This window comes from Pinus tabuliformis, chromosome 6 (assembly GCF_031772625.1).
Source record: "Pinus tabuliformis cultivar Carrire ecotype Pingquan chromosome 6, CPIR1, whole genome shotgun sequence".
NCBI lineage: Eukaryota > Viridiplantae > Streptophyta > Pinopsida > Pinales > Pinaceae > Pinus > Pinus tabuliformis.
Genome location: NC_142292.1, coordinates 1,202,888,661 through 1,202,915,579, shown reverse-complemented (window position 1 = coordinate 1,202,915,579; position 26,919 = coordinate 1,202,888,661). Strand labels below are relative to the sequence as shown.

General features: G+C 38.8%; 1 pseudogene; it reads left to right on the top strand.

Moving 5' to 3' along the window:
• LOC149263045 (uncharacterized) overlaps window positions 1-26,919 on the top strand; it is a 195,316-nt pseudogene that overhangs the window by 46,743 nt on the left and 121,654 nt on the right.

Sequence of the window (26,919 nt, the reverse complement as noted above, 5' to 3'; positions counted from 1 at the left end):
CAAATTTACGAAAAAGGTCAACCCTGGAGTCTTCTCAAGTTTTTTCAGACTCTCTAAAATTGAAAAACGCCGAGTTTCTCCTATACTGGACTCGTTAAAATTTCACAGTAAAGGACCTGTTCAATTACAAACAGGAACGAACCACTCCTTCTTAGGGTTCGAATTTAAACTAAGTTGGACTCATCCAAAGGATGAGCTTATAATCAAGCAAATCTTATCCTCCTCAAGCTTGTCAAAAATAAAGAGGTACTTGCCAGAAATGGTGGGGGAAAAGAGAGAAAAATGAGCTTGTTTGTCATACTTTGTAACAACTCTTGAACACGACACTTTCATTCACCTGGGTTGGGAAATCCTTTGCCTAACAGTTGATCAAACCACATTGAAAGTCTTCAGCTGTTTTCTGGGTATTAACTTTGGGTCAATTATCACCAAACCATCTGTCGTGTCGTTATGTGTTCAAGAGGTCACTGCCAATAAGCCATTGATCTGCAAAATATCTGTCATCCATCTTGACCATCCCTGAGTCAGTTCTTGCAACTAAATTTCTTCAACTTGATCTATGATTTCGTGTTGTGGGCTTGCCTACGACGGATCACTTTCTATCAACATCAGCTCATTATCTAGAAAGATGATCTAGGAATCGTCAGTACCTTGAGATCTGCATGCATCAATGGCGGGCTTCTCACCTTTGATGACAGTTTACATCATTGACTTTCGATCAAAGGATTCTGTGACATGCTCGACATCAACACATTTATTCGCATCTCATGGATTGTACTGGGTACTTTGAGAGCCATTGACATTACTGGTGTTTTCTCTCACACTTGTTAACGGTTTACATCATTGACTGGTAATCAAGTGGTTTCTACCATGTTCGACATCAACACATTCATTTGCATGGATAGAATCGTACTGTTTCGGGAAGTAGAGATGAAGACCCTGGATCTAGTTTCCACAATCCAGGCTGCAAGGAATTTTGTATTCATTATATAATGGACTTTTCATAAAAAGATGGTTGCATCCATACTATGTCCACATGAGTCTTTACTTGTGATGTTTTACAATATCATTCCTGTATCAGAGCAGTAGTTAGTTTTTCTAGTCAGTTTTAATCTGAGTATGGGAATGCCTACCTCAGTGATGATATGATCTCATATATATATTTTGCATTGAATGTTTTTACAGGTTCCAACCGGGTTCTCCACAAGATCATCCTCAAAATGATAAAGTACTTCACTCTTCCTAAATGATAAATGAAATCCTCATCTACTACAGTCTTCGCACTTTAGGGGGCAATCTGTTACACAAAAATATCGTCACCATGATTATTTGCAGTCAGTATGGGTCTATCATCACTTGTACTGTCCTCCTAAGCAAGTCTCAGACCTCAGCTCTTCAAATCAAGCTTTGGAAATGAGAGAAAGACATAAAAAATCAATGTAACTCTGGTTCCGCACTTTCTCTCATGGTCACCTGCGGTCTCGCACCTTCTGTGTACAAAAACTGCAGACCTGCCCACTCTTTCCCTAACGGTGTAGGTGCGGACCCCTGTGAAAGTCAAAAGGCGCAAGTTTTATCTTAAAAAACTCACTTTGGGTTAATTCTAGAGGTTTCTAGAAGGAATTTTGACGTGGATTGTTCGCTCTGAGGTGGTTCATGCATCCCAAAAGAGAAGGAGCTAATCCCTTGATGAGAGGAGTTATCCCTTTGAAGAAGGCCTTTATCCCTTTGAAGGAGGACCTAGTAACCTCCCTCCATTGCACTATAAATACAAGCATTGGGCTGGTTGCTAAGGACGTTAGAAGCTGAACATTTTTGAGGGTAAATGTTGGTGAAATCAAGACTTCCTAGTTGAGCTCAAGAGGAGAGTTCACACATTTTTTTGGCTTCATTGGGGAGTGAGTGAAACTTGTCAAAGTAGAGGAGACTTCTTGCTGGACCCTGGGAGGAGCTTGTACAGCGTCAAGGCAAAGGTTGTAAAGTTCTTCTTCTTTTGAATTAATACAATCAAACTCATTTTTCTCAACAAGTATCCTATGTTATTTGTTTCATGGACTCCTTGACTTTCATGTTAAATATGTTTTATCCAATTGGCTTTTGAGGTGCTATTTAATTTGTTTGCCTTGTTTGTGTTTGCAGATTCGTGAAAAGGAGCTCATTTGGATCGAAGGAGCGAGGGCATCCACAAGCTAGCGTTGGACCTAAGGTAGGCCCTAAAAACACTTGTTTGCTATTGTTTATTAAAGCATATTTAGAGAAAGATAGTGTCTGGTTGGTTTGCTTGTCATTAGGTCTTCTTTAGATTCTAGGAAGGTCTATCTTGTCCGCAAGATCGACTCATTCCGTGTGACAACCCTTTTTTCTTTTGAAAAATAATATATCTAATTCTAACCTTATATCATCCAAGGGCTCAGATTAAACGATGAGCTCCTTTTATTTTCTCTACCTATCTAATGATTTGCCAAGATTAAACTGCTTGGTTAGATTTTATTCTCTAACTATAAACATAAAATTCAAAGCATGATATAATCAAGATTAAAGAGTTTGATTACCATGGATTGTGGCATGAATGACAAGTTGCACACAATCATTATTATGCATAAAAGTAAATAGTAGTGGCATTTATACTTGCACACTTTCATGGTCTCCTTTTTTTTGGGGGGTTCATATGTTTTCATTTTTTGACCTTCTCTTATTCTTTTTGTCCTTTGATATTTCTTTTAGGACATACCCTCTTTACATTTTTTAATTTTTTAATATGGAAAAAAATTGCAGAAAGCAAAGGTATGTACAATATTACAAGGCTTAACCTTAGTCATTCGAAATTATGACTCCTATTGGTATAGGAACCTAACATGTTGGAGCAACAATGATATGTTGGCCTTGTTTTCGTAGCTGGGGTATTGTGTCCATCTTGATGTAAACTTGACCACCAAGTATGTGTTATAAACCCGTGGCAAGTATGGGATGCTTGGGTCATTAGTTGGTCATAAAAGTCAAGCATGTAATTTGCAAAAACAATGTACTACAAGTTGCAAATATTGTAGGTGCTGGCTCGTTGCTTAAGGCTCTGAAGAAAAAATGTGAAGGAGATGGAAGCGAGACATTTCAATATGCTTGTGATGTAGAAAAGGTATAGAGAAGTTGTAGGTTATTTTTCATGATTTTGGAGGACTAAAAGCTCCTTAATGGAGAGGATTGATCCAGGTGGCTCTAGACACCTATAGAAGTCTAGGAGGACTCAGGAAGGGTCAAAAATAAAAAAAATTGGATTATGCTCAAGCCAGTTTCATGTTAAATATCTCATTGTCATGATCATGTTGGTGTGAACGGTTCATCAATTTCGAGTCTAGATGAGGAAGATAGAGGCAGTCAAAATTTTGGTTGACTTTTGCTGACTAAGCAGGTTAATGGAGACACAACTTAGAATTTTTCCGACGGACGGAATCCGGCCAACTCTAGCCGGATTCTGGGGAAAATTGTTGCCTTGTTAAAAAAACTCCTTTGGTCAATGTCGAGAATTTCCAAAATCACTTTATATATATATATATAAAACAAAAATATATATATAAAGGGAGGTGGTGGGCCACCACCCCCACCACCCCACGATATATATATATATATATATATAACAAAAATATATATATAAAGGGAGGTGGTGTGCCACCACCCCCACCACCCCACGCCTCTCCATACGTTATTCATTGTAATGAGGAGGCTGGCGGATATCGAGCCCGTGCCAGCCATGTTGGCTAGCCTGCCACCATGTGGTGGCCCCATGTTACCACACATAAACCTCCAAACAAACAAGCACACGCCCATTAATGCGCCCTCCTACCACATATGAGGGCTCCCACTCAATCAACCAGTGGAGGTTAAGGGGCGGGCCACCCAAGGCGGACCCAACCCCATCAACCATTAATGTGTCTGTCTAAAAATATAAATGCGGTTTTTGTAAAACAAAAAAATGTTCCAACATGGAGGAGTCAGGGTTTGACCACCCGACCTCCTCCACCAAATTCGACATTCATACCAATTTTCCTAACTGACTTCCTTGGTAAATCCACCTAGAAATTTAATATAAACCTCATTTTTTAGTGCACCCATAGCATGGAGGATCAGAGGAGCATGCATGGAAACCAAGGTAGTTTTTTTTATTAACTTATTGCAGGGAACCATGATTGAGCGAAATTTCCAGGAGGGTGAAATTTTTGCAGTGTCCAAATTGGACAAATTTTATGTTGATCTTACACCTCTCAGTGACACAAACCTGATGGCACAGTCATTTTCTTGATCTAAGCAGCATATTTGCAGAGGACCCGGAGGAGGGAATCTTTGAGGAATCTAAGGGGAATCTAAAAGATTCCTTAAGCCCCAGATTTTCACTTTCTCAGAATTCAGAAATTTGACAGTCAATTTTGCACTATTCGATGCCACAAATTTGATCGTGCATTCAGATTTTCCATTTGCTCATTTCATTTTTTGGCCATTTTTCTAAGTGAAATGCAGGTGTCAGCATTCATGTGCAAGGAGTCATTTCCATGCAATTCGATGCCACGAGGTTGATGGCATGAACATCTTCAACAGATTGACATCCTCTTCTTCAAATGGCTCCTGGATGTGAGGTATATGCAGTGCGTTCATGTACTTCTTTTGCTATGCATTATGTTGCACAAATCCCAGTTTGATGTTTGATGTGGGATCCTGTTTCTTACTTGTCTCATGATCCCTGCTTGATGTGATGTAGAATCTGTTGTGTAATGTACTTGTTGTCACGATTCGTCATGTTTTGTTTGAGATCCCTTTTTTAAATGGTTATGGTATACTCATGTGTCGCCATGCATGTTTACATTGAGATCTATTTTAGGCCATGTTGGCGGGATGCTCATCATGCATGAGTTTATGTCATACTGATAGGAGTCCTTTTGACTGAGATTTCATGTAGCGGAACATCTCTTAGAGCCACTCCTGCGTGATGGCATTTTCCTTGTATGATAACGACATCACCTCTTATGTACATCATCACTATTGACAACACTTAATGCAGCGACCTACACCATCCTGACATCGGGGCCTGGAGACGTAGTCCCTCTTGGATGAACTTCGTTATCAACAACTTATGTTTTCATGTGCTGATGATTGTCATGTTCCTCTTCTTTACAACATGCAGATGTATTCATTGATGTTCTTTTAAAATGCAATTTAACACATCATGAAAGCAAAAGGTCTTGGAGGGGTCCTTTGTCACACCCGAACCTGGATCACATGCAAACATGGACAATGAGATACAAGGGAGCCCCACTACACTTGCCTAAGATGATGAAGCCTAGAGCGGTCGAGCTGAAGGCACGCATCCAGAGTTAGATTCGAAACTATTAAGATCTCCTGCAACTCATCACTAGTCTATAGGCTTCCCATGCACGTGTATTCAGGAGTATGGATGTTGTTGTGCACGCACATGTGATCCCATCTGTTGGGACACTCAAAGGCACAAGTTAGACTGGACCTTGACTCATACTTTGATGAGTTGATGTGCATAGCCACCATCCCAGACTTGGTGATTGATGCAGACACCATGCAGAAGTATGTTGTTGGTCCGGATTCACTCAAGATAACGATGTGCATGCTATCAGAAGAGTTAGACAAAGGAGCCTGTGTAGTGTACCTAGATGCTAGGGAGGCAAGAATTTGTTTCTAGAAAGATGTCACCTTAGAGTACACAAACACCATCATAGACTACCGAGCTTGGCATCAATTCGCTACTATCAACCACCATGAGGATGTCGAAGAGATGGTCTTCCAACAATTATCCGAGTCATAGTGATGTCTTGCATGGCTTGCTCAAGCCTATTTTGTCTCACATGGGTACATGCGCAAATTGTATGTAATGTCTTGTCGAGTGTAAGTTCGAGTGTCAATAGTTGGATGTAACAGTCATAAAGTAGATGAAGAGTCACGAGGGTATTTGAACTATCACAAAGGGGAATGTCAAGGGCCACACCACCCTTTTCTATATATAGTCCCTCATAACTCATTGTAAAGGCTTTTGGTTAGCCAAGCTTCCAATAGGAGTATCTAAGAAAAAGCTTGGACAATATTGTAATGAGCCTTGGCTTCTCCACTAGGCAGAGCTAGTATATCTCTTTGGAGGAGTAGGCGGTTGTGGTTGTAATGTTCCATTGGTGGGGCTAGTGAGTGGGCATGGATGTATTGTATGACTGGAACTTACATTTCTTAATATAATAGAGCCAACACGTTTCATGCATATGACATATTGTATTCCAGTTATCTTGTTTACTCTAAATGATATGTTTATTTGTTTGCTTATGCATGCATGTATGGAATATTTTGTATCAGTATGTATGAATCTTACTAAAATGTGTTGATTGGTTTAACCATCACTTTGGATTGCTCATTATCTTTCTTTCCAGCTGGTGATGCATCTTTGTTCGTGTGTTCCCTTTCAAGCCGAGTACTATTACAGGTTTTCAAGGGGCACCCTCACCCCATTTTCCATGTGTTAGAACTGTTCATGCACCTTCCTTGACTCGTTGTAGCTGTCACACCCTTGCTACCAAAAGGGACATCTTACTTGCCTCTGTGTGAAGCCGCGATCAAGGTGATACCATATGAACCACTGCTAGGACTCCTACACCAAACGGTCTGAGGTCTAATTGGGACTTCTTACCAGGGTTATCCCCTAACATGTTGGCGGGTCTAGCACCGTCAACATATTCATAAAAATAAATATCTTCATTGATAAAATTCACTAGTTCATTTAATATTACATCCTGATCTATTATTTTCTGCTTAGCTCAATCTCCATCCAAACTTTCATTCAGATTTCACTCAACGATTTTTCCATCTATCATCGAAATTCTTCTTAAAAAGGCTTTAGTAGAGATCATTGAAAAACCATACAATGAAGAGGAAACCCCAAACTAAAACTCAAATGAAGGCTTGCAAAAAATTTGTGATAACTTAACCATGGTGGCTTTTCAACGTAGTTTGTGGAACAAGTCCTTGTTGTGAAGTGGTTTTAGGAAGGACCCCTTGAAATTGATTACAAGGTTCTACGTAATCATAAGTTGTTTCTTCAAAACAACTTATTGTGTACCCCCCTCCTCCGTTAAATGTCAAAAATCCTAGAGGGTCTGCAATTAAATTATCTTTGTTGATTTTGTAGGCACCTCTTATCTTTGTTTATTACCTATATAAATTAGGTTGTATATTTTACAAATTCTCATGAAGTTTTAATCAAAATCATAAGACACAAACCTACTCTACTGCTCTATAGGACACTAATTCACAATTTAGAACAAAAATCTCAGTCTTGCAAGACGAAATAACACACATGCAACAAGTATTTTTATTTTTGGAAAGCAATATCCTAAAATCCCCAATGCATGCTTGCATTAATCAAATAAATAGAGATGTATTACAATCACTTTTCTCAATTGAGTTCACCCTACAAGTGCACAACCTATCTCTATGCTCACTAAAGGCCTCTGACCTAGACTTAGTCAAATTTTTCCTCGGCTTCAGCTCCTATTTCCTTGCATTGTTCCTTGAGGAATTAGCCCCTATTATTTAGGAAATTCCTCTAATTGAATTGAAAATTTTCTTAGGTTGATCATTTGAATGCATGTAACACCCATACACTCTAAACTAGTCTACAACCGATGTTACACTTCCTTGGAACTCCACCTCAACTGGGTAACTCAAATTCTCTACATGCACTAGCTATTTTGGGTTGATTGATCAATTGATTGGATGATCACTAATTTTGACTAAAGTACCACTACTTAACTGACCTTCCACTAGTTCCTCCAAAATTTAGAACTAGTTTAACTGGAAACAACCTGAGATAACTAGCCTTTATTGTTACAAATTAGAAATCACACATGCATAACTGAAATCTAACTCCTCCAACTCAAATTTACTTAGTAAACTTGGTGACAAAATCCATGTCACACAATTTAACATAATCCAAGTTGTCTGGTAATGTGGAATTTGAATTTTCTCAATTTAATCAAGGAAAAATCAAATTGAGAATTTTTTGCTACATTTTTCAACATTACTTACAAGGCTTTTACAACCTTTTTTTAAATTATAATTATAATTAAAAATAACCCAAAAGCTTATAAAAACCATTTCATCACGGACATTTACATATGCCTCAGAATTTGGCGATGAAATTAATTAGCAAATTTTGAAAAAATTTGTAACTTTTAAAGTGGGTTAGAAAAAGTTACAACATCGGCCCCAACTGGGGACTGCTTCCCCCTGCGGGATGCAAAGATCTAGTAGAGCATTTGCCTTAAGTGTTGGGCATGGATTCATGCCATAAAAATCTGTAGACTGAAGTTGCATCTGCAAACTGAAACCTTTAACCTACTCTGATTTGAAATAATTTTTGTTAATCAACAAACAACGAGCTACTACAAATGAAAACAAACACAACAATGCCTAATCCATTGGACTATGGAATCAATAGTCTACAAGAATAAATTATTCTCCTTTCAATAACCTGCAACTTGTGATCTAAGCAATCCAAACTACAAACTAAAACTGATTTATTCTGAAAACCACACATTGAATAGTGAATTATGAAAAATATTGTTGTTATAAACTAAATCAATCAATAAACCACTGAAAATAAATCCCATTTATAAATTTCACACCATAACTAACTGATTTACTACACACTGAATCTGAAAACCGAGCTTATATATTCACACATCACTACTTATTAAATTGAAATGTTGCACTGCTAGGTGTAGTCATTCTTCCAGTGCAACCAGGTGAAAATTATGTTAACTAACAAACCACCTTGCCAGCAATTGAAGATATGAAAAATATTTACAATATGAAAATTAAATTCCATGAGCTTCTTATACTTCAAATGAATTCTGAATATTGCATCCTTTGTTGATGTCTAAAGTTTATGATCACTGCCAAGAGGAAGAAAGATATACTGCTAAAGGAAATCATTATAAAGCTCTCAGCACACACAACAGTGAATGTAGCTGACATATCAAACCAATGGAATTGGTAACCTAGTGGAATTTCCATACAGACAAAGTGGAGCTACCAAGTGAAAGAAATGCAACCAATATCAAATTTCTAGTCTTTGTTTACCAACAAAGAATATATTTAGTCAACTATCATTCTCCAGGGATAGATATCTTCATTACTTTTCTCCCAAGCAACAACGCCAAATGTTGTATCTATTTCTTGAAGGCAATTCTTGTCTACGAAACTATGCCGAAAAACCAACTCAACCAATTTTTAGGTTCAATCTGGCCCTCATACCAAAGGGGGATCCCTCAAGTGTTATGAGGATTTTTAATTTTGTTCACTATCACTGAATAACTGCAACCTATGAAGCCCAATGGCTAGATTTAGGGGTTTCTTAGAGGGTGGTTTGTACTGAGTGACAAATCCCTAGTTAACAAATAAAAACCTACCTATAGAGATCTAATCAAAGTTCCAACATTCATCTATGATAGAATAACATAGTTTGAAAGAGTTTGGCAGAGGGATAGAAAATAAATTACATAACCAAGTATCATCCCTGAATACTTAATCATCTAAAAAAGAGAAGATGTGTATAGAATGATCTCTATAACCCACATAAATACATTTAAGAGACGATAGAAGGAAATAATTTAATGATGCAAATGTACTAATCCAAACAAACTATTCAATTAGCTACTCTCAGTAATGATAATAACTTTGCAGTTGCTATCGGGGAGATAAAAACTCGATCTAGAGTTATCTAGTACTTCTATATTACCTCAAACATATGAATAAAGGGACTATGAAATCATTGGAAAATACATACATAAGAAATACAATTTTTCATGAACTCGAGCCAGCAAACTTTAGTTTGAAATTCTGCAATAGAAGCCTTTACAAAAAATGGCATGATTTTGGCATCAAAAGCCAACCCTTTTACAATTAAAATGAAAACATATATAGAGAATTACAGTTGTGAAGCTATTCCAAGATTTCAAGAATAAAATCCTAATAATAAACTTAAAAATAACATCTAATTTTCTACAAATTTTACGGAAATAAAATCAATCTATATAAACCAAAAATAAATAAAATATTCACTTTGTTGCAGGAAATATGGAATTAGCCATTTTATTTGTTGATCCTCTTCCTCGATATACTTAACCAATCCTACTTGTTGATTTTGTGCATGGAAAATTATGCCACCAAATGTATAATTTACTGGAAATGTTGGATTCTTCATAATAATAATAATAAAATACTTATCCTTTGTTGACAAATGCCCTACCATCTACTCTTAATGAGTGATGTTTTACTTCCTTGAAATATTTTTCAATAAATTTGATTCGATGTCTTCAAATTTGGTAAAATCAATAGTTTTTGGACACTTTTCCACCAAATTTGGAACTGCTATCTTCATTTGCCAAATGTTTTGGACTGTCTACTTGAAGAAATGTGATTGGTTACTTGAATCTTGCCTCAAAATTGCCTTAATCATTTACTTTCTTATCTTTTGCCTTAGAATCTGGAGGTTGTTAAAGTTTCTCCTAGAAACCTGCTAATCTCCTTTAAGCAGGGTCAATACTATTTAGTCCATATTCTAAAAAAATAATTATTCTATTTTTCCTTCAACAAAAATTTCAAGAATCCAATTTAGATTGCCCATTTGTCGAGCATTTTTTCAATCAACGATCCTCTATATTCAAAAAATTCATTACCAATATTTTTGTTAGTGGATTGCATGAAAAACTTCACAAGAGATAAAAGACAACCATAGAAGAGACTGTGCAAATCATTCTTAGACTCGCAACTCCATTATCCTAAATTGAACTCTCCCAAATAATTCTTGATACCAAGAATTTCATTTCCCTCCTTCTCTATCTATGGGAAAGCTTCAAGGTTTTCCAAGCATGCTAGAACACAAGAATCAAACAAAATATTCGCTAATACCTTGATAATTCCAATGGAAGTGAGTGCGGGAGTGTTCCCTTGCATAAGCTTGCGTTTTGCATTCCCATAGTACATGAGTTCAATTGCTTCTTGTAGTTCTCCAAATTGGAACAATCCCAAAACTCGATAGAAAGAAGCCCTTTTGTTTTCATTTTAGTATAATGACATGAGCCAACTCAACCATGTTTAATAATCATTCCTAAAAATAGTAAGTTCAAGTCACCAATACTTAAAGGCAGCAAGATCATAATCTCTTTCTACAACTTCCTCCTCATCATAAGCTCACAGGTGCACATGCTTTCCCTTTTTATTTTGGTTCTAGTTCCAAGTGCTTGTAAAATTTTTGAACTCCACTATATGACTTTGTAGGTTCTATCCACAAACATCCAATATTGTTCTTAGGCATTCTTCAAACAACTGGCCAGAATAGACAAAAGCACTAGCAATGGTTTTTACATGTTGAAAGTTATCTTTGCAGGATCCATACTATCAATAAGTGATTCAAACTTAAAAAATGAATATAATTAATGAAATATAAGTTAGTAATAGTCCTTAGCCATGTTGTAATAGTGGCATGAATTCCATATTTTGAGTTTGTTGTTGTATGAACACCTTAGTTTACTTGTAGACATTCCAAGTGTGCAAGCATGACTAGGAAACTGTGAATATGTATCTGGAGGAAGTCGAGTGTGGAAACTTGGTAGAACATGTGTTTTCTATTGAGTGTAGCATGGCCAAAGACCTTAACTCAACACAACCTACTTCAGATTTGGAGATCGCCTCCATAGCAAAAGAATGGACAAAATTTGTATTGTAAAATTCATCTGCATATTGTGATCAATTAGATGACACATCCCACTTGTAGGAATTTTGGTTTGAATGCCTTGCACAGAGAGGATTTGTTCATGAAAAAATGTATATTTCCACAAAATATAGTCCATAGTACTTCCATACCAAGGGAGCGTAGGATCTGTTAAGATTATAATTGTCTCTAACAACAACAACACTGATAAATGAGAAGATTCGGATAGTGTTGAAGGCCCAAACTTTAGTTGTTCCTATAGGCTTATTTCATAGTTCTTATTGTTCATAAAAAGAAATACCATCATTGGTAGCGTTCACAATTTCATTTAATCTTTCACCTTGATCTCTCATTTTCTTCTTAGCTCAATCTCTATCCAAACTTTCATTCAAATTTCACTCAATGATTTATCCATCTATCATCGAAATGCTTCTCAAAAAGACTTGAGTTGAGATCATTGCAAAACCATACACTAAAAGGGAAACCCCAAATTAATAACTAGTTGAAGGCTTATGAAAATTTTGTGATAACTTAACCCTGGTGGTTTTTTCAAAGCAGTTTGCGGGAGGGGTGCTAGTTGTGAAGTGGTTTTGGGAGGGACCCCCTGCAATTCATTACAAGGCACCACATAATTAGAATTTTCTTTGGAAATAAAACTTATTGCGGACCCCCCTCCTCCGTTAAATGTCAAAAATCCTGGGGGGGGTCTGCAATTAAATTATCTCCATTGATTTTGTAGGAACCTCTTATCACTGTTTGTTACTTGCAAGGATTTTGCAACTTTTTCAAAGGATAGTGCATCCCATACACCATCAGAGGAAATTTTTAATATATCTCCAACATTTGAGAGCTCAATCTATTTAAAATAAGATATAGGTATAATGAATTCACTAATATCCATGTCCCCAATTGATCTGGAAAGAATAAGGTGAAACAGAAACCCCTTTGAGTACTCTGCATTTTCACACTTGTAGAAATCAAAATTGACAGTTGGCATTTGATACTAATAGACACTTGAATCAACTGGCACTTGGACACTCAATCTAACACTTGCAGGAATCCCCGTGTATTTTAACATATTTACACTTAGAGTTGGCATGGCATAAGGCATGTTCTTGACACCTAGTTAATATGAACATCAACGCTTTGGTTTGCATGGGATATATATCCCATATTCTCCTTATGAAAGAAATACAGGGCATATGTGTGTGTGTGTGTGTGTGAATTCTTCCAACGTAACGTGTAGTGCATTCCCATATGTGTGTGTGTGTGTGTGTGTGTGTGTGTGTGAAGTCTTCCAACATAACGTGTAGTGCACTCCTTATGCTTCTCATGGGCCCTTTCGTTAGCTTGTCACTTGTGTATTGAAAGTTGGCTTGTCATTGGTGGGCTTTGATACTCAACGGTTAGTGGATCTTGATGGCATATGTGAGCCTGATCTAGACATGGATATTGGGACCCAAGCCCAATGCTTTTTAATGCATAAAATTAATATTTTAAATAAACGATTTTATGAAAAATATAAGATTAGATTTTTATAAAATTAAATTTATTTATAAATTATAATTATAAATAAACGTAACCCAACATCTTATAAAAACCATTTCGTCACAAAAATTTTCATATGATAGAAAAATCTAGCGTGAAACTTAATTAGAAAATTTTAAAAAATTTTGAAACTTTTAAAGGGCGTCAAAAAAGTTACAATACCGCATGGAAGAAAAATTGCTTCATTGATCTGAAAATTGAAATCTTTGAACTAAATTCATAGAAATTTAGAAATTTAGAACCATGTAGAAATCCATAGAAATTTACTAATACTGATGAAATTGAACTAAAATAAAGAGACTATAAATTTCCTCTACTATTTTGCGAAATGGAAATCATAATTTAGAAACACGTGAAATGACATGAAACCATCAAAACCACAAGAACGCAATGATTTTACAGATGAACCTGGTGAGCGCCAGTATTGCAGCAAGAATTCTGCAACTCCTGGGCTGCCAACTTTACTTTTATCAACTCGGTAGTTCGTAACAAACTTGGAAGTGTCAGTTTTGTATGCACAAGTACTAGTTCTCACTGCAGGTTGTCACTTGGTCAGCCAGCGCAAGATCACTAGGAGCTCAAGCCAACTTCTATAGATTTCAGAAGAAGCTCTATGTGTGATGAAAGGAAAGAAATATTACTCTACAGATGCTATTCTACTGTAGAAAGGAGAAAGACTGGAATGTAAAGCAAAACCTAGTAAACCCTAATTAACAAGCTAATTCTACTTTTGCCAAAAACACTATGAAAAACAAGAAAGAAATGTCATTACCTACTCAAGGAAATAAACAATATCTAGCAATGCTATTTCTGGAAGTAAATAAGAAAAAAACATATTTTTGGATTTTTATGTGTTTTTATGTGAATTCAACATGCATCTAATTTATTGTGAGTAAGTGTGGCAGCGAACAGGTGGCATTAGAGGGCAGTTTTGGAGATTGGGAGGATGTAGGATGGTGTGGATGGGTCCTTGGAGGTCTTAGGTGGCCTTCTGGAGGCTTTTCCCACACTCAGCCTTCAAAAGAAAGCCTATAGGAAAAACTACATGAGGACACAGGAAAACTACAGGAGGAAAATAGGGAAACTACAAGAGGCCTACAGGAGGAGGCCGAGAGAAATTTTCACTATTTTGAGGGTGTGGGAGTGGGTGGAAAAGGTGGATGAAGGTTGGAATGAGGTGTTAGGGCACCTAAGGTCTACCATGAGTCACCAGGAGAGAGAAATATGATTTGGTTTGCTCAAGGAGAGAGGAAGAATTTCTATGAAAAATGAAGGAAACTAGGGCAGAATTGAGGTGATTTTTGGGAGACCTATAGGGCATGGATCAGATGGAGGGTGTGATTTCTGGTAAGTTGGCCTACTACTAGAAGATATTTGCTACATAGAAACTGACATTCAAGCAAGAAAATCAAGCAACCAATGAAGTGAGTGCATCTTAGGAAAAACATAGTTTTCCATTAAAATGGCCTAAACAATGATGTATAGAAGGAAATGCTCGGAAATGTTGTAAGAAAGGAAAGCATGCAAAAGGACTATTGTAAATCAATAATTGAACGTGATAAAGGAGATCTAAAATAAATCAAAACTGGACTATCAATCTACTAGAGAGCTGTAAACACTAGAAGTCCTAGGAATGATGAAAATCTGTGTTTTTGGGGCAGCGAGAGAGTCTTTTCCTCAAATCATGGTCCCAGAGGGAGGAAGAGAGGCCAAGGCACTGTTGCTAGCCTTTTGAATCTTCTCTTATCACTACTTAACCTGCTACAGAAAGCAAAAATGGAAGCAAACTACTAAATCATCAAAAGCTACCTATTCTTAACCATAAAAGAAATATATCTAACAGCAAATTAATCTACAAACTAAAGTAAAGCATAAAACTACAATTAAAGAGAGGCTTGGCTACTTGGATTGGGCCCTAACACAAGAGATTCAGCCCTCTAAGGTAACTCAGTGCTAGCTCAAAAAGGATTCCATCTTCATTATCAAAACAATAGCAAGATTACATGAAGCTATCACAAAATAATAAGCTCAAAATTTGAGCAGAGTTTTCACAAGAAAAAAATCTGACCCTAGTGAGGCTCTAGGCCTCTCTATTTATACATCTAAAGCTACCAATAGCTTCCTTAAAATCATGGAGGCTTGGGTCCCAAAACTCAAGATAACTATCAGTCATCCTCCACTTGCTCGGTTGCCTTCTGTGCATGATTCGGCTGCTTGTACTCTGAGCTGAATGAAGGGGAATTCGAAGTGATGAGTAATAAATGAGGGGGATTCCTTCCTATAGGTCCTCTCTTCTGTCTACTTCGATTTATTTCTGCAATTTGACTACTGGATCCTTGACTTTGACCTCGAAATCCATCAATAATCTACATTAAATACATGTTAGACCACATGGCATCATAACTAACTCAACTCACCCTATAAGCATAAATATAATCAGAAAATCATACAATAAGCTAAGAGAATGGTTGATTTGACTAATTTAGGAGGTAAAATGAGCCCATATAATTACCCATTTATGAGGCTCATCATCACCCCCCTACTGAAGGTGTTGCTCCTCCTCTGAGCAACCTAGTCAATCTCTTCATCTTTTATGGCCCTGGTGGCCTCCCTAGCATTCCAAGCTTTTGATGTGGTCTACTTATGTTCTCCATAAAATTTTTCATTCCTATCTATGTCCTTCCATTGCTTCTCCTCTTCTTCTTCTCTTTTGCCTTCTAGCATGCCTAATATGAGTGGAAGACTCAGTTTGAGGCCAATCCAGTTGACCTTCAGCCTTTGCATGGAGCGCTTGTACATTGGCACTCTTATTAATGCCTCCTTCAGCCTCATGGGGGAATGGTATTCCTTGATCTGCAGACTTTGGGGTAGGGTGTTCCATCTTATCATGCATGAATGCACACAGTCCTCCCCAAGTAGCCTAAACATATCTTCAAAGTGTGCAATGGCTTGTTCTTGATTGGCCAGATATTTAGGGGAAATTTGAGGGTCATTAGCGAGCAATTTGTGTGTGCTAATGAGTGACATAGGATCTGATGGCTCAGCTCTTATCATCAATAGTTCATTTCTGGTGCCCGCAATTCTTCATGATTCATCCATGAGGCCATGGCCATTAATTGCAGATCCCCTAGCTTGGCATTGGGGTCCCACATATTCATGTTTGTGAGGGCCATGTTGTGTAGGTATAACTTGGCCATCTTTGCTTTATCCTCTGAGGTGCTTTGGTCACACAAATCCATGAACTTCCTGTAATCTTGGAAAGGAATTGTGACTCTTTGTGCCAAATTTTTTATTTGGAATTGAAGCCATTGATCCTTCAGATAGAGGCCATAAGATTTGGCTGGTGTTCTGCATTGTAATTCTTTCATGGATAAGCTGGCCATGTATGCCAAATGAGTCTCTTTCTCTTGCAGCTGCCTCCTTAGTAATTCATTCTCATTTTGAAGGTGGGTTCTTGTAATGGCTTCTCTGTCTCTGGGAACACTCAATTCTCTGCCCATTTCCCTGAGTTTTTTTTCCATATGGACAACATCCTCAACCCATTTGGACTTGGCTATCTGCATCCACCTATGTGTTCTCACTCTCTCTTTATCCAATTATAAAAATAATGGAATTGCAAAATTTCTATGGTATTATCCTACCTCCCTCAAGTAGATTGTAATAGGAGGCAAGATTAGGGTGGGGGTCAGGTTCTTGTACCTCTTTTTCTTCCTCCTTCACCTCTAGCTATCCTCCTATGTTTTTCTCAAGCTTGTGTGTCTCCTGTAGTTTGGACAATGTCTCATGTAGGATTGTTTCAGCCTCCTAGAGGTCTAGTTTGGGGTCCTGTAGAACTACCTTTCCCTTCCATGTAGAAGATCTTGTAGTCCCCCTTTCATAGGTTATAAGTGTCTTGTAAGGAGATTCTTTCACCTTGGCAGATGGTGAATCTTCAATGCTAATGGGAATCTTTGAGGAGGGTTGAGGTTTGCCTATTTTAATTCTTGTGCTCTTCCTTGCCCTGAAATACATGGAGGTTTTTCTTTTCCTCTTCTGCTTCTGCTTGATTGGTGTACTAAGGATAGTGAGGGCAGTTGTTTCTTCTCTTTCCAAAGTTTTAGGGGACTCTTCTCCTTGCTCTGCCCTCTCTACCTCCTTTTCTCCCTCTTCTATCTCTTTTTATTCCTCCTGCTCTGTCCCTTCAACTCTCTCCTCCTAGATTTCCTCTCTTTCCTCCTCCCTCTCTTGCTCTGTTATGCTACCACTGGCTTCACCTTCTCCTCCTTGTTGTTCTCCCTCCTCACTGACAGTAGGACTGACATCATAGGTTAATGCCTTGATGTCATCCTCAGCTGTCATATTTCTGAAAACTTCCCATGCTATAGGGAATGTAAGGGTATGGAGGGCTTCTCCTACTAGGACCTTGATTAGGCCATGGTGAGATAGTTGCTATGAATTTCTTGCTTGTACGTTGGTGCTGGAGTCAATGAGGGACTGAAGGAGAAAGTAAGGGATACTGAGATTTTGATGTGCCAGCGTATTCATGCCATATCTCAAGTCATGGAGGATTCTGAAATGATATCCATAGACAATGATGTGCCTCCCCTCACAAGAAATGTATTTGATCACTTGGTAGGTAACCTCATCCTAGGGATATGGTATACTAGCCCTCTTAATTCCATTTTTTTCTTCAACAGGGGTTTCATTATCTTGGAAAAATTTCTTCTTGGCATCCTGGCCAATTGGTTTCTCATCTTTACTCCAAGGCAACCCAAGAGGAAGGGTAGTGACCCTACTGATGAATTCAGGGGTTATTTCAATGGAGAGGCCTCTAATGGTTACAGTAGCATGAGTTATTGTCTGAGGGACCAGAGAGAGAGAAAATTCATGGGCAATTTCCTAATCAAACCCTCTAAATTTCTCAAAGAAATTCATCAAGCTTGCCCTTGTAAATATTTCCACCACTTGAGGATGTGCATGGAGCCTAGTGGAGTTAGTGGACTCTTTTCTCATAAACCCCCCTGTCTTACTGCCTGTACTTCTTTTGAAAAACCAAATATAGAGGTGGAGACAAAGAATTTTGAGAAAAACAGAGAAATAGAGGAGACTGTGTTTTTTTTAAATAAACAGAAATTTTTTATGTATCTCCTACCCTCTTAAAGACTCGGTTTATCTTCAATTTGAGACCACTCTTTCACATTTTGATATACAATCAGAGGGAATTCATGAACCCTACCTCTTCATACTGAAATTCGTGCCAAAAATCACATTTCCTCCCTTCAAAATGACTCCATCCCCCTCCTGTAGAAGCCCGCTGTCCCTCCTGTAGATTTCTTGTAGGTGCTCCTATAGATTTCCTATAGGTGCTCCTGTAGAAAACTCCGAGAGAAAGAATATGGAGGAAATCGATGGAGGATGGTAGTTACAAGGTTGTGGGGGCATAAGAAGACTGTTGTGTGGCTAAGTTACGAGGAGGAAATGAAGAAAAGGTGGTGAGAATGCGCGGGGAGGAGTGCTCATTACCCTTTATGGATATTTTCGATTATGAGTGCTGAGCTGGCAAGGTGTACGTTGCCCGAATTAGGACCATTGGTCCCCACCTACTTGGTCATCATGGCCCCTCCTCATAATCATCCCTCATTATTGCATCGGAGTTAACTCTTCCTCCCACTACCTGTCCTTGGCATCTTTTGCTTGAGTTCACTGTGTGCACGTGTGGGTGACATCTCGGTTAAGTGCAGTCAACTAAATGAAGGTGGCCAAGTTAACTAGCCACCTTTTCCTCTTTTGATTTCAATCATCTCGTTGCCTTCGTATGATTTCTAATTACACAGATGCAAATATAGGAGTAACTTAGTTACTTACCTGTGATCCAAGTGTATTTGCTGCCATCGACTGTGAGGTGTTGTTGCATGCCTTCATTTTCCTTCATGCATGTTGTCTCTGCTTGCTGAAGTGTTGTTGTGTTTTTGTAGGTTCTTCTTTTGCTGGAGTTGAGCTTCATGTGCCTTTTCAACCTACAGATGTGCACTCTCCCGCTGTTGGTGTGTTATCGGGAAAACTAGTGTCTATGCAGAGCTGCTAGTCTCACTAACGCTGGTAGCTAACTTAGAAACAAACAAACTAAAAACTACTTTCATTTTCCTTTATGAGAAATAGATAAGAGGGGAATAAGGAGACCAACCTCTGTCTTGTGCTTGGTTCCTTGCTCGATTCCTCTCCCTTCTGATACGTCCTTGCCACTTGCTTCCTCGTCTACCCAGCTTCAAAGAGCACCTGTAGAATCAAAGCAGCATAACACTATCCAAGAACATAGATCTATTATCATAAACAATATAGGACCATATATATATTGACCAAACGAATGCATATAACATCAATCATACAAGAATGTGGAGGAAAACTTGAATAGCTTTATTGATAATCAAGAAAGAGAAAAGAGGATTACAACCAATTGTTCTGACCCAGCATCATCCTCTCAGCAAGAAAGCCCTTCTTCACCTCATGAAAAGCTTAGATCACCCAACACTATGATGTTGCACCAAGAAACCAACAACACTTCCTTACCAGATACAAAATTCCAGCCTCTGGATGTCTGGGATGAGGGATCCATATATAGATTTTTGCAAGGGGGGTGAGTCAGCTTCTGAGATTTGATTAGTGTCCTCTCTCTGATATTTCTTGATTCCACTTGGAGATTGATGATCTCTTACTCATCCCTGGGTGAATGCAGAGAGGCAAGTGTCACAGGAGAAGTTTCTGGATGATTCCATGCTCCTCCACCTTGCGGATTGACCCTGTCATTTGTCCATCGCACCCCATAGAAGGGCTTTTCAACATGCATCGCACCTACTGTGTGTATTTAGGTGGGATGCAAAGCACTTTGACTATGGAGCAGGTGAAATGGTCTAGTTTTGACTAGTTCTGAGTAGTTTTTCATGGAGAACTTCTGGGAGATGTTGTAATCAGTTGACCTTGATCTTTTAGGGGTTGGAAAAACACCTTTAGGGACTTAGGAGACCTTGGTTTATGGAAAATTATGATTGGGGTTGCAGTGCCCAAAAATGTCTATAACAGTTGCCCCCTAAAGCATGAGGTCGTTAATCTTTTAATGTCGGGTGAAATGCTTTATCATGAGGATCCGAAGTTTTTTCAAGCTATAAGGCGACCTGTAATAAGATACAATACAATACATTATCTTCATAATATTTTCATGATCTAACGGAGGTGAGCATTCCCATGCTCAGCTTTACAAATTCATTTTCATGTACATGAGACAGACAATCGTCTGAGTGTAGACTGATGATTCTGGTAGAGCCATCATCCCTTAGATTGGATGATTATCTATGCAGCAATGATGTACATTTGATGTCTTTATTTTCCTGAATATATATCGCAACCCGGATGGATGAAACTAGATCCGAGGTCTTCAATCTCGTTCGATCTTCACTCAAAGTACAAGTCGATCCATGTGAGAGATGTTCTGGAGTCGAACATGGAAAGACATCACCTGATTATCAGCCAATGATGTAAGCTGTTAACAGGCGCGAGAGGAATCACCGATAATGATGATGACCCTCAAGGTACTACAGTACAATTCACGTGGTTTGAATAAGGGATTTGGTGCGAACACCACGCAAAATCTTTCGGTCGAAGGCCATTGATGTAAACCTGTCACGAGAAGTGAGAAACTTGCCATTGAGGCATGCAAGCTTCAAAGTACTGAAAGGGTTGTTCCTAGATCGACTTCTTGGATAATGAGCTGATGTCGACAAGAAGCGATCCGTCATAGGAGGACCTTAGTGAATCCCACATTAATGACAGGAAACGGAGCAAATGATTTTAATAGAGGTGAAAACGATCTGGTGATATAAGGTTCAGGGTGGCGGTCATGAAAGAATGGAGCATGAATGTATTGCAGCGAGTGAGACTTAGGTGAACTCTCTGAGCGACTTCTCTTGAACATATCGGTGACACTGACATGATGGATCGGTAGCATTAACCCAAAATATGGATGGTGTGACGGAACCATGGTGATGTGACCAGTGAACGGAACAACCCAACCTGACTCGGATGCAGAGCGAAAGTGTCATGTTCAAGAGTAACTTGCTACCAACAAAGTTTCTTCAAGTTTTCTTCCCAATTTCCCCATTCATTGCTGACCAATACCTCTTTATTTTTTTCAAGCTTGAGGAGGATAACATATGCTTGTTCTATAATTTTCCCTTCGGGCAAACCCATCGCTATGTTTTAACGAGCCTAGCGATAGTGAAACTCGTTCTTGTCTGTTATGGACAAGTTTGTCATTATTCAATTTTAACGAGTTTAATGACAAAGATAACTCGGTCCTTTTCAATTTTAGTGAGTCTGAAAAGGGACGTAAAGGAAACTCCAAAAATCCTTTTTCGTCATCTAATCCCTTAAGTCTGAAAAAGTATAAAACAATACAAAAGGGATGAATTTTCGATATCTTTAACGAGCTGAACAAAACAAGCGCTCGATCTTTTTGTGTAATAATCCCTCAAGTCCAAAAAGATTAAAATCTAAAGGAGGGATAGCACCTCCAGTCACTTTAACGAGTTGGAGAGGCCAATGGCTCAGTGATCTTTTCATATTTTACGAGTCAGTTGAAAAGAGCTTAAAGGAGACTCGTTTTTTGAGGAACGAGTGTTAGATTCGGGTAGCAGCTGATTCCAGGTAAGGCTTGGAATTTTCCAATCACGGTAGTGTCACAAGGATGGCTAACAGGATCACTCTTCGCAACTGTTCCTCAAAAGGGGTAAACAATCAAGTGGAGGTGAATGATCGGCCAATACAGAGTGGAGGTGATGATGAGAACATGACCAAGGCTTCAGAAGGCTGATGATAATACATTCACGATGGTTATTTACCAGAAAATGGTTCATTTTTTAATGAGCTTAAACGCTGGGGGAACACTTGCTCATTGCTTATGTTTTTTTTTTTTAACGAGCTTGAATTCCACGTTAAAACTTCTTGCGGGTTTATTTTTTAACGAGATTTAACCCTGCGGTAACACTGCTCATGGCAGGTTTATTTTTTAATGAGCTTGAACCATGCGGTAACACTGCTCGTGATAAGTTTGCATGTCCCCAGCATAATAACGCAAATCGAGGTGCATGCCCCCCAAGCTTCATTGCATTCATCTCGGTGGTTGGAATGAAGGTTTTCCTTTGAGATCTTCGAAAGACTCAACTTTGATTTTACGAGATCGTAATCAAAGACTCGTTTTGGAAAGGGAGTCGTTTCATTTTTTAATGAGGTTGACACAGTAAAAGAATTATCCTCATGACTCCCTATTTCATTTTTTAACGAAGTCGACACGAGATAAGAACCATCCTTGAAATCCACCGTATTTACAGTATTTGATAGCAAATCAAATACTGAAGGATGATTAAGGTTGCTGGAATAATCTTCATGGTAATCCGGAAGATGGGAGCGATGGTGGTAATCTTCCCATGGTGCCTCTCCTATCATCATTGATTGAATGATTCCTTCGTCTGTAGAATGTATATGCGACCAAGGATCTGAAGAGGTGCCATATTCCTTAGACCTATCTATCCAAGCACTCGATGAGCGTTGATTTGGGTTTGCCTCCCAGGCCAAGAAAATTGATTGCTACAATATTTCTAAAATGGCGATGATCCATGCTGACAAAATGTTTAGGAATCTTCCGAATCCATTAGATAGAGAAGATTTCATATTGCAGGTTTCCACTGTGGCTACTTCCGCCAAATTACTCAGAGGCAGTAGGGCAAAAGTACCCATTAAGGCAGGGTCTTTTAGGAGGCCTACTCCAATATTTTGAAGTGAATGATTGCTTCCATGGATCATTGGAATTCTTCCCGTAACTTGTGAACTGTTGGGGAGAAATGTTTGTTGCTCGACGATTGTAATTCCTCCTTGAAAGGGAAATGCAATCTTTCTAAAGTATGTCGACACCACTGCAGCCGTAGCATAAATCCAGGGACTTCCCAATAGGATGTTGTAATCAAGGTTTTCGTCGATTACTTCAACATCAATTTCTATTGTTTTTCCCCCTAGTTCAACATGCAAGTTACTTAAAATCCCGTATGGAGTGTATGATCATCCATCAAATTCTTTTAACATCGTTGACGATCTCGACAAGGGTGGTGAGCCTAAATTTTTCCAGAAACTCATCGACATAATACATGTATATGCCCCCTCATCAATAATTGTTTGATGAACAGTTTTGTTGAGGGCTTTCACCTGAATAAGGAAAGCTAGTTGGGCTGATAACTGAGGGTCATAACCTTTATGATCAAAGGCCACAAGATTGGAATCCATTGGTTCAATCCCACCTATTGCTGATAATAAAGCTTGCTTTTGGGGGGACATAGCGGACAGCGATTGGGCCAAGTCCCCTACTATATTATAATGCTGTGCTACTCTGGCACAAGGATTAAATGTCTATTTGTGTACTACTCCATTTGGTGGCTTTATCGTTAGCTCAGGAATGATGGGTGGCACAACTTCGGTCAAAGTTGTTGTCGAATTACTAGGTTGATCATTAGCCTTGTTGTTTGACAGCTGTGGATTCCCGTAATCTTTATTCATTGTCGATATCAAAGCATCATTTTGGTGCTTCGAAACGGACAACATAAGTACTTGGGATCGGGAAGCATTGTCACTAGCAATCATATTTTTTCCTGGATTCGGAAACGGATCAGTTAATACTGCCGAGGTTTTTGTATTCTTGAAGAATTTTCTAAGCTCAGCTTTATATGGATAATCTGATGTCCAATGACCCTCATCGCATATAAAGCATAGATGATTTGGTTTCCTATTTCCAGAAGGGTTTACAGAAGAATTTTCAGGTGATGATTCCTCCTGTTTCTTCTTCTTCCTTTTTTTTTTCTTCTTGCCTCCTGGTTTCTTGGTTTCTTTGCCTTTATCAGTCGAGACAACATTTACTTCCGAGGTGAGAAGTTCTTCTTTTGCATTTTGATCAGAAATCTTACGAGCTTTCTTAGATGTAGCCTTTGTCGATTTCGTGCTTGTCGTACCTATCACACCATCGTCTGCATGAGAGTCATTGTTCGATTTAGGAGGAGGAGGGATGGAAAATTCCGGTCTGGGAGCGTCAGGGATTTTATAGTAGAGCATGCCAGACTGAGTATAAATCAAGTCTAAATATTGCGCACGAGCAATAACTTTCTCTTCAGTGACGACTCCTCCTTTTGCCACATCTTCTGTAATGGAAGGTAATAATGACTTAATAAACCATTCAGCTAAAAGTTGATCAGGAACATACATTTTTACCATTCTACGACGACGTCGCCACTCATGAATATGGTCGGATATGTGAGTGGCCGTTGTTTGCTTGAAATTGGTAAGAAGTTCTCTTTCCATTTCGTACCTTATTGGTAACTGAAAATGGGTTAAAAAGTTTGTGCCTAGGGCGCTGAAGTTGTCAAACAATGCTCTGGGTAACTCGATATACCATTTTGCTGCTAGACCAGTTAATATCCTCTGAAAAAGGTGAATCCTAATCGAATCATCGTTTAGGGTGTTTGATGAACACCACAGATGAAATGTCATTACATGATTTGACGGGTCTTCACCCGGATTTCCATTAAATTTAGGAATATCTGGCGGAAGTTTATGCGGAATCGCTGGCCACCAAGGGGCATAAGCAATTGGATCATTCGTTAGCCGATTTAGATCTGGTAACTCTAAAGTTGCCACGAAGGGTAACTGTTGATTCAGGTTTGGCGAAGCATACCCAGGATAAGATGGAATCGCCTAAGCAGTTGGTCTTTGCATACCAGCATAATGCATTTGATGTTGGTAACTTTGGTAAGGTTGATGGGCATAACCATTGTAGAATGGTTGATTTTGACCGTTTTGAATATACGGCTGCCCACTATTTGCAAAGATTTGTTGCTCAAATCCTTGGTATACTTGTTGGAATTGCGGTTGTTGGTACTGCACCAGCCATGTTTGCGAAGCCATGTGCTGTTGTCCAATACTGACCGTTTGACCAAGATGAGGGGTAATTGTACCCGTTTGGGCCTGTGTCATTCCACTAGTTGGCGATTGTGGTTGAGTCACAGGGACAATAGGTTGTTGCATTACAACCTAAGAAACCTGAGGTTGGCATACAACAAGCAACGCTTGTACTTGTGACACCATCACAATAGCCGGCATGGTTGGTATATTTGACATAGGTAAACATTGTTGCATCGAATATATAACTCTTGGTTGTTGAGGCAGTATTGGCACCCAACCACTAGATGTAATTCCAGGATAACCTGAATTTTGTTGTGAACTCTCGTATGGTTGTCCTCCCAAAATAAAATATATATATATATAACTGTTTATGGTTTACACATAATGTTTTGTAACCAAGACAAAAATTGGTCAAATTACCCAAAACTCAAAACGCTAGGGGGCACCCTAGTCTAATGATGCTGGTGATAACAAGTCACCGCCTGTGCAATCATGCGTAAAAGCCTAGTCCATCGACTTGGCACACCAGTAGTATGTCGTTGCAACCTCAGAGGCAGCTCGTCAATCCTCACATCTGGAATACCGAGAGTGAGGCCTTTGACCTGATCCTGTAATGCTGAAAGAGTCTCGGCCACATTGAGGTCGCGAAGGATAGCCTGTTATAGAAATTTTTGGGCACTGCAACCCCAAGCATAAAATGTCCATAAAACAAGGGCTCCTAAGTCCCTAAAAGTGTTTTTCCAACCCCTAAAGGAACAAGGTCAACTGATTACAGCTTCTCCCAGAAGTTCTCCATGAAAAACTGCTCAAAACTGGTCAAAACAAGATTATTTCACCTGCTCCATAGGCAAAGTACATTGCATCTCACCTAAGTACACTCTGTGGGTGCATTGCATTTCAAAAATCCCTTCTATGGGGTGCGATGGGGGAGAAGTGACAAATGGAAGTGTCAATCCGCGAGGTGGAGAGGCATGGAATCTTCCAGAAACTTCTCCTGTGACACTTGCCTCTCTGAATTCGACCAAGGATGAGTAAGAGATCATCAATATCCAAGTGGAAGCAAGAACTATCATAGGGAAGACACTAATCAAATCACAAGCTGACTCATCTCCCTTACAGATATCTATATATGGATCCCTCATCCCAAAGATCCAGAGGCTATAATTTTGCATCTTGTAAGGAATTGTTGTTGGTTTCTTGAGGCAACATCATAGTGTTGGGTGATCTAAGCTTTGTATGAGGTGAAGAAGGGCTTACTTGCTGAGAGGATGATGTTGGGTCAGAACAACTGGTTGTAACTCTCTTGGCTCTTTCTTGATTATCAATAAAAGCTATTCAAGTTTTCCTCCATACTCTTGTGTCGTTTATGTTTTATGCATTTGTATGGTCAATTTACATCTGATCCTAGATTGTTTATGATAATAGATCCATGTTCTTGTATAGTGTTATGCTGCTTTGATTCTACAGGTACTCCGTGAAGCTGAGTGTACAAGGAAGCAAGTAGCAAAGGACTATCAGAAGAGAGAGGAATCGAACTAGGAGCCAAGCACAAGACAGAGGTTGGCCTCCTTTATTCTTCTCTCATCTATCTTTCATAAAGGAAAATGAAAGTAGCTTTACTTTGTTTG